The 10511-nt window shown below is 62.7% G+C and overlaps 1 protein-coding gene across 1 annotated transcript in view; it reads right to left on the reverse strand.

The window, feature by feature from the left end:
- The window catches only part of LOC142403246 (IQ motif and SEC7 domain-containing protein 2-like), a 28326-nt gene extending 18244 nt beyond the window's left edge, over positions 1 to 10082 (reverse strand). The window contains 2 exon segments of the mRNA XM_075489452.1: positions 4226 to 4502; positions 10000 to 10082. The gene's annotated coding sequence lies outside the window, so the exon portion shown is untranslated.
- Between the last annotated feature and the right edge of the window lie 429 nt (positions 10083 to 10511).

A 10511-nucleotide genomic window follows, 5' to 3' on the forward strand; every position in this document is an offset into this window, starting at 1 on the left:
GACATGGGGGGGGACATGGGGGGGATATGGGGGGGGATATGCGGATGGGGACGGGGACGGGGAGGGGGACATGGGGGGGGACATGGGAATGGGGACAGGGACATGGAGGGGGACATGGGGGAGGACATGGGGGGGATATGGGGAGGGGGATGGGGATGGGGAGGGGGACATGGGGGGGGACATGGGGATGGGGACAGGGATGGGGACATGGAGGGGGACACAGGGATGGGGACGGGGATGGGGACATGGGGGACATGGGGATGGGGACAGGGATGGGGACATGGAGGGGGACATGGGGATGGGGAGGGGCACAGGGATGGGGACATGGAGGACATGGGAATGGGGATGTGGATGGGGACATGGGGACAGGGGATGGGGACATGGAGGGGGACACAGGGATGGGGACGGGGGTGGGGAGATGGGGAGATGGGGACATGAAGGGGGGACACGGGGATGGGGACATAGAGGGGGACAGGGGATGGGGACACGGGGATGGGGACAGGGATGGGGACAGGGGTGAGGAGAGGGGGACATGGGGATGTGGATGGGGGGACATGGAGGGGGACACGGGGATGGGGACGTGGATGGGGACATGGGGGGATGGGGACATGGGTGGGGACATGGGGGTGTGGATGAGGACACGAGTGGAGATATGGGGACATGGGGATGGGGACATGGATGGGGACATGGGGGGGTGGATGGGGGGACACGGGGACACACCAGGGTACCAGAGGTGGACAAGGGGACAGACGGACAGGGAGGGGACAGGGCAGGAGAAGGACACAGGTGAGGCAACACCCGGGCAAATGGGTTGGCACCGGGGTGGGGGCACGGTGGCCTCGCACGGGGACGGGACCTCGCACGGGGACAGCGACCATCACATGAGGCTGGTGACCATCATACGTGGCCAGGGACCATCATACATGGCTAATGACCATCAGACATGGGTTGTGACCATCACACATGGCCAGGGACCATCATATGGGGCTGGGGACCATCACACATGGCGGGTGACCATCACACATGGGGTTGGTGACCATCACACATGGCTAGGGACCATCATACATGGCTAATGACCATCAGACATGGGTTGTGACCATCACACATGGCCAGGGACCATCATATGGGGCTGGTGACCACCACACATGGGTTGTGACTATCACACATGGCTGGTGACCATCACATGGGGCTGGGGACCATCACACGGGGTTGGGGACCATCATACATGGCTGGTGACCATCAGACATGGGGGTTGGTGACCATCACATGGGGTTGATGACCATTACATGGGGTTGGTGACCATCACACATGGCTGGTGACCATCACACATGGCCAGGGACCATCACACATGGCCAGGAACCATCACACATGGCTGGTGACCACCACATGTGGCTGGTGACCATCACACATGGGGTTGGTGACCATCACAGGGGCCAGGGACCGTCAGACATGGCTGGTGACCACCACATGTGTCTGGTGACCATCACACATGGCTGGTGACCATCACACATGGGGTTGGTGACCCTCACAGGTGGGGTTGGTGACCCTCACAGATGGGGTTGGGGACCATCACACATGGGGTTGGGGACCATCACACATGGGGTTGGGGACCATCATATGGGGCTGGCGACCATCACACATGGCCAGGGACCATCAGACATGGCTGGTGACCACCACATGTGGCTGGTGACCATCACACGTGGCTGGTGACCATCACATGTGGGGTTGGTGACCATCACACATGGGGTTGGTGACCATCACAGGGGCCAGGGACCATCAGACATGGCTGGTGACCACCACATGTGGCGGTGACCATCACGCATGGGGTTCGTGACCATAACATGGGGCTGGGGACCCTCGAACACGGCTGGTGACCATCACACATGGCTGGTGACCATCATATGGGGCTCGGGACCATCACACGTGGCCAGGGACCATCACAGGGGCCAGCGACCATCAGACATGGCTGGTGACCACCACATGTGGCTGGTGACCATCACACGTGGCTGGTGACCATCACACATGGGGTTCATGACCATCACACATGGGCTGGTGACCATCACATGAGGCTGGGGACCCTCACACATGGGGCTGGGGACCATCACACATGGCCAGGGACCATCACATGGAGTTGGTGACCATCACACGTGGCCAGGGACCATCACACGTGGGGTTGGTGACCATCACATGGGGCTGGGGACCCTCACACATGGCTGGTGACCATCACACATGGCTGGTGACCATCACATGGGGCTGGGGACCCTCACACATGGCTGGTGACCACCACACATGGGGCTGGGGACCATCACACATGGGGTTGGTAACCATCACACATGGGGTTGGTGACCATCACACATGGCTGGTGACCATCATATGGGGCTCGGGACCATCACACATGGCCAGGGACCATCACACGTGGCCAGGGACCATCACACATGGGGCTGGGGACCATCACACATGGGGTTGGTGACCATCACACATGGCTGGTGACCATCATATGGGGCTGGTGACCATCACACATGGCCAGGGACCATCACATGGAGTTGGTGAGCATCACACATGGCTGGTGACCATCACACGTGGGGTTGGTGACCATCACACATGGGTTGGTGACCATCATATGGGGCTGGCGACCATCACACGTGGCCAGGGACCATCACATGGAGTTGGTGACCATCACACGTGGCCAGGGACCATCACACGTGGCTGGGGACCATCACACGTGGGGTTGGTGACCATCACATGGGGCTGGGGACCCTCACACATGGATGGTGACCATCATATGGGGCTGGGGACCATCACACATGGGGTTGGTGACCATCACACATGGGGTTGGTGACCATCATATGGGGCTGGTGACCATTACACATGGCCAGGGACCATCACATGGAGTTGGTGACCATCGCACATGGCTGGTGACCATCACACGTGGGGTTGGTGACCATCACACATGGGGTTGGTGACCATCATATGGGGCTGGCGACCATCACACGTGGCCAGGGACCATCACATGGAGTTGGTGACCATCACACGTGGCCAGGGACCATCACACGTGGCTGGGGACCATCACACGTGGGGTTGGTGACCATCACATGGGGCTGGGGACCCTCACACATGGATGGTGACCATCATATGGGGCTGGGGACCATCACACATGGGGTTGGTGACCATCACACATGGGGTTGGTGACCATCATATGGGGCTGGTGACCATCACACATGGCCAGGGACCATCACATGGAGTTGGTGACCATCGCACATGGCTGGTGACCATCACACGTGGGGGTTGGTGACCATCACACATGGGGTTGGTGACCATCATATGGGGCTGGCGACCATCACACGTGGCCAGGGACCATCACATGGAGTTGGTGACCATCACACGTGGCCAGGGACCATCACACGTGGCTGGGGACCATCACACGTGGGGTTGGTGACCATCACATGGGGCTGGGGACCCTCACACATGGATGGTGACCATCATATGGGGCTGGGGACCATCACACATGGGGTTGGTGACCATCACACATGGGGTTGGTGACCATCATATGGGGCTGGTGACCATTACACATGGCCAGGGACCATCACATGGAGTTGGTGACCATCGCACATGGCTGGTGACCATCACACGTGGGGTTGGTGACCATCACACATGGGGTTGGTGACCATCATATGGGGCTGGTGACCATCACACGTGGCCAGGGACCATCACATGGAGTTGGTGACCATCACACGTGGCCAGGGACCATCACACGTGGCTGGGGACCATCACACGTGGGGTTGGTGACCATCACATGGGGCTGGGGACCCTCACACATGGATGGTGACCATCATATGGGGCTGGGGACCATCACACATGGGGTTGGTGACCATCACACATGGGGTTGGTGACCATCATATGGGGCTGGTGACCATTACACATGGCCAGGGACCATCACATGGAGTTGGTGACCATCGCACATGGCTGGTGACCATCACACGTGGGGTTGGTGACCATCACACATGGGGTTGGTGACCATCATATGGGGCTGGCGACCATCACACATGGCCAGGGACCATCACATGGAGTTGGTGACCATCACACATGGCCAGGGACCATCACATGGAGTTGGTGACCATCACACGTGGCCAGGGACCATCACACGCGGCCGGGGACCATCACAAAGGGGTGGGGACCGTCCTGGGGGGGGGGTGTCAGGGGTTGTCACCGGGTGTCCCCGGGGTACCTTCTTGTCCTGCAGGTCGGTGGAGAGCTCGTAGCTGTCGCTCAGAGCCTTCGGCCTCTTGCTCTCCTCCTCCTCCTCCTGCTTGCGCAGGGCCACGCTGGCGGGCTGGGGTGGCAGCCGGGGCCAGGCCAAGCCCGGGGAGCCCCCCCCGGGGCATCCCCCGGACCCCCCCGGTCCTTGGGGGGCCGGTTGGGGGAGGCCACGGTACGGGGGGGGTCGCCCGGGGCTGTCGGGCACCGGCCCCCCACCCTCGCTGCCCGGCGCCTCGCCGTCCACGCTGCGGGGACACCGCGTCACCCCCACGTCAGGACCCCCCCCCAGATCCCCCTGAGACCTCCCCGAGGCACCCCAAGACCCCCCTGAGCCACCCCGAGACCCCCCCAAACCACCCTGAGACACCACCACCCCCCCCAAGTGGCCCCCCCCCAAGGGTCCCCAAACAGCTCTGTCCTCCCGTGGGACACCTGGAGCCACCTGAGCAGGGACCACGGGGACACGGGCGTAGGGACACATGGACACAGGACGCGTGGACACATGGATGTGGGACACATGGACGTGGATACGGGGATGCAGGGACGTGGGGACACACGGACGTGGGGACACATGGACGTGGCAGACATGGGGACACTTGAGACTTGGGGACACATGGACATGACCAACATGGAGACATATGGATGTGGGGACACATGGACACGGACATGGGGACACATGGAGATGGGACACACGGACACGACCAACATGGAGACACGTGGACATGAGGATACATGGACATGACAGACATGGGGACACTTGAGACTTGGGGACACACGGACAGGATAGACATGGGGACATGACAGACATGGGGACAGGGACATGGGACATGGGGATGCAGGGGCACATGGACAGGGACATGGGGACACAGGGACACGGGGACACACGGACACGGGGACACATGGACATGACCAACATGGAGACATATGGATGTGGGGACACATGGACACGGACATGGGGACACATGGAGATGGGACACACGGACACGACCAACATGGAGACAGGTGGACATGAGGACACGTGGACATGACAGACATGGGGACACACAGACATGGGACACGCGGACATGGGGACATATGGACATGACCAACATGGGGACATGTGGACATGACAGACACGGGGACACAGGGACATGGGGACACACAGACATGGGGACACACAGACATGGGGACACGCGGACACTGGGACACACGGACACAAGACATACATGGACAAACGGGGACACACGGACACACCAGACATGGTGACATGTGACACGGGGACACATGGACATGGGGACACACGGCCACAGGACATACATGGACACACAGACACAGGGACACATGGACATACAGACATGGGGGCACGTGACATGGGGACACACAGACACTGGGATACATGAACATGGGGACACATGGACATGGGGACACACGGACACTGGGATACATGGACATGGGGACACACGGACATGGGGACACATGGATGTGGGGACACATGGACACACCAGACATGGGGACATGTGACATGGGGACACACGGACAAGGGGACACATGGACACTGGGACACACGGACACAAGACATACATGGACACATGGACACGGGGACACATGGACACACCAGACATGGGGACAAACAGACATGGGGACACACGGACACTGGGATACATGGACATGGGGACACACGGCCACAGGACATACATGGACACACAGACACGGGGACACATGGACACACAGACATGAGGACACACGGACACTGGGATACATGAACATGGGGACACACGGACATGGGGACACACGGACACTGGGATACATGGACATGGGGACACACGGACATGGGGACACACGGACACTGGGATACATGGACATGGGGACACACGGACATGGGGACACACGGACACTGGGATACATGAACATGGGGACACACGGACATGGGGACACATGGACATGGGGACACAGGGACACTGGGATACATGGACATGGGGACACACGGACATGGGGACACACGGACACTGGGACACATGGACATGGGGACACACGGACATGGGGACACACGGACACTGGGATACATGAACATGGGGACACACGGACATGGGGACACACGGACACTGGGATACATGGACATGGGGACACACGGACATGGGGACACACGGACACTGGGATACATGGACATGGGGACACACGGACATGGGGACACACGGACACTGGGATACATGGACATGGGGACACACGGACATGGGGACACACGGACACTGGGATACATGGACATGGGGACACACGGACATGGGGACACATGGACATGGGGACACACGGACATGGGGACACAGGGACACTGGGATACATGGACACTGGGATACATGAACATGGGGACACACGGACATGGGGACACACGGACACTGGGATACATGGACATGGGGACACACGGACATGGGGACACACGGACACTGGGACACATGGACATGGGGACACACGGACACGGGGACACATGGACATGGGGACACACGGACACTGGGATACATGGACATGGGGACACACGGACATGGGGACACACGGACACTGGGACACATGGACATGGGGACACACAGACATGGGACACACGGACACGGGGACACACGGACATGGGACATACATGGACAGACGGACACAGGGACACACCAGACACGGAGACACACGGACACACAGACACGGGGACACACGGACACAGACACCCACCAGCCCCGGGGGGACCCAGGCGTCCGGGAAGGGGGGGAGGGGGGGACACACAGGTAAGATGGGGGGGGGGGGTCCCCCAAAACTCCGGGGGGCTCCAGGGCAGGTCCTGGGGGGGGGGTGGGGGGGTGTCCCCGAGGGTTTGGGGGAGGGGAAATGCTGATGGGGGGGTCCCGCGTGGGGGGAGGGGGTGTAAAAGGGTTTGGGGGGGGGGTGTTGGGGTGAGGGGGGGGTCTCGGGGGGGGGGGGTGGGGGGGGTTTGGGGGGGGGGGTCCCCCCGACTCACCCGTGCAGCAGGCGCTGCCGGAGCGGCCCCCGCCGCCGGTCGGCGGTGCACTGCAGGCACCACATCACGGGGGGGGGGGGGGGGTAGGGGGGGGTACCCCCCACGGGGGACACCCCCACGAGTGGGGAGGGGGGGGGGTTTGGGGGGGGGGGGGGGCCGGCTCCTCCGCAGCAGCACCCAGGGCCCGGTCGGCCGGTGGAGGAAAAGGGGGGGGGGGTTGGGGGGGGGGGGGAGGAGCCGGAGGAGCGACCCCCCCACCCCCCCTCCCACCCCCCCCACCCCCCCCGCGGCTCGCGCGTGCCCGGACGCGGGGGTCCTGTCCCCGCGTGGGGGGGACACGCGCCTGGGTCCCCTGAGGGGGCTGGGGGGGGAGGAGGGGGGGGGAGCGGATGCCTGGGTTCCTCTGAGATGGAATAGGGGGGTCTTGCCCGCCCGCCCCCCAAAACTGGGGGGGGGGGAGCGCGGATGCCTGATGAGGGGGGCTGCCCCCCCCAATATTTGGGGGGGGGGTGGATGTATGAATCCCCCTAGGGGGTTTGGGGGGGGGCTGGGATGTCCCCTGTGAGATGAGGGGGTGTTGCCCCCCCCCCCCCCCCAAGTGGGGTGGGTTCGCCCGGACGCCTGGGTCCCCCCGACGCCGCGGGAGGGGGGGGGGGTCCCCAATGGGGGTCGGGGGAGGAGGAGGGGGGGGGGGGAAGGGCCGCAATGGTTTCGCCTAGCGCCTGGCGCATGCGCGGAGTGCTCCCCCCCCCTCCCGCGGGATGGCGGTTGCCATGGGGACGCGGCGGGCGGGGGCGGGGCCGGCGGGTTGCCAGGGCTGCTGTTACCATGGCGACACGGCGGGGGGGGGGGGGGGGGGAGGGGGGGTGGTCCCGGCTGCCTGGGTCCCCGGCGCGAGCCCCGCCCTCCCCTACGTCACCGCCCTCTCCCCCCTACGTCACCGCCCTCTCCCCAAAATAACCCGAGGAGGCGCCATGATGGAGGCGTCACCATGGCAACCGCCTCCAAAACAGCCCCCCCCCCCCCCCCCCCCGGGCTTCCGGGACCCATACAGCTCCTATAGGTCCCTGGGGAACCTATAAGGGTCCCTATAGGTCCCTGGGGGCCCCTATACAGCCCGGGGGACCATATGGCCCAGGGATCTATAAGGGTCTCTATAAGCCCCCAGGGACCTATAAGGGCTTCCATAGGTCCCCCAGGGATCTATGAGGGTCCCTATAGGTCGCTGGGGTCCCTAGGGCCCCTACAGATCCCTGGGGATCCATATGGCCCCTATAGGATCCATACGGTCCCTCTGGGTCCTTGGGGAGCTACAAGGACCCCCTATACAGCCCCTACTCCCAGAGAACACACACAGTCCCTATATACGAGCCATACAGCCCCCCGGGGAACCCATACAGTGCCTATACGTCCCTGGGGGCCATACTGCCCCTACAATACCCATAGGGTCTCTATAACCCCTCCACAGCCCAGGGGGCTATATGCCCCTATAGTCCCCTGGGGTGGGGGGTCAGTACAGCCCCCATACCACCTGCAAGGGGTCTGTGCAATCTATATGACACCCGGACAGGGGCCCACAGGGCCCCTATAGCGCCCAGAGGGCGCCCACAGCACGCGACAAGGTCCATACAGCCCCTATACTGCCCCATGGGGCTCTCTGCGGCCCATATAGCACCGTATGGCCCCTATACTGCCCTGTAGGGCTCTGCACAGTCCATATAGCTCTGTACAGCCCCTATACTGCCCTGTGGGGCTCTGTGCAGCCTATATAGCACCTTTACTGCCCCATGGGGTTCCGTGCAGACCATACAGCACCTATACCATCCCATGGGGCTCCATGCAGCCTGTATAGCACCATATGGCCCCTACAGTATAGCACCATATGGGCCCTATACTGCCCTGTGGGGCTCTGCACAGCTCATATAGAACCATATAGCCCCTATACTGCCCCATGGGGCTCTGCACAGCCCGTACAGCACCATATGGCCCCTATACTGCCCTGTGGGGCTCTGCACAGCCCGTACAGCACCATATGGCCCCTATACTGCCCCGTGGGGCTCTGCACAGTCCATATAGCACCATGTGGCCCCTATGCTGCCCCATGGGGCTCTGCACAGCCCGTACAGCACCATATGGCCCCTATACTGCCCTGTGGGGCTCTGCACAGCCCGTACAGCACCATATGGCCCCTATACTGCCCCGTGGGGCTCTGCACAGTCCATATAGCACCATGTGGCCCCTATGCTGCCCCATGGGGCTCTGTACAGCCCATACAGCACCATATGGCCCCTATGCTGCCCCATGGAGCTCTGCACAGTCCATATAGCACCATATGGCCCCTATACTGTCCCGCGGGGCTCTGTACAGCCCATACAGCACCATATGGCCCCTATACTGTCCCACGGGGCTCTGCACAGTCCATATAGCACCATATGGCCCCTATACCACCCCATGGGGCTCTGTACAGCCCATACTGCACCATATGGCCCCTATACCACCCCATGGGGCTCTGTACAGCCCATACAGCACCATACGGCCCCTATACTGTCCCGCGGGGCTCTGTACAGCCCATACAGCACCATATAGCCCCTATACTGCCCCGTGGGGCTCTGTACAGCCCATATAGCACCATATGGCCCCTATGCTGCCCCGTGGGGCTCTGAGCAGCCTATATAGCCCCCAGGGGGTCCATATGGCCCCTATAGGGTCGAGGAAGGGGGGGAGGACCCTCGGGAGGACCCAGACGTCTGGGCCGGGGGGGGAGGGGCTCTTACCTGTGGGTCGGGGGAGGTTGGAGCGGCCGAGAGGACCCATGGGTGGCACCTGGAGGGGGGGGGACGGACAGACGGACGGGGGGACGATGGACGGGGGGACGGGGGGACGGGGGGACGTCTGCTCCTGCCTATGGCGGGACGGATGGACGGACAGACGGACGGACGGGGGGACGATGGACGGGGGGACGGGGGGACAGGGGGACGTCTGCTCCTGCCTATGGCGGGACGGACAGATGGACGGACAGGGGGATGATGGACGGGGGGGACAGGGGGACAGGGGGACGTCTGCTCCTGCCTACGGCGGGACGGACAGACGGACAGGGGGATGATGGACAGGGGGGACAGGGGGACAGCGGGACGTCTCCTCCTGCCTACAGCGGGACGGACAGACAGACGGACGGGGGGATGATGGATGGGGGGGACAGAGGGACAGGGGGACGTCTGCTCCTGCCTATGGCGGGACGGACAGATGGACGGACGGGGGGACGATGGATGGGGGGGACAGAGGGACA

This window comes from Mycteria americana, unplaced genomic scaffold (assembly GCF_035582795.1).
Source record: "Mycteria americana isolate JAX WOST 10 ecotype Jacksonville Zoo and Gardens unplaced genomic scaffold, USCA_MyAme_1.0 Scaffold_146, whole genome shotgun sequence".
NCBI lineage: Eukaryota > Metazoa > Chordata > Aves > Ciconiiformes > Ciconiidae > Mycteria > Mycteria americana.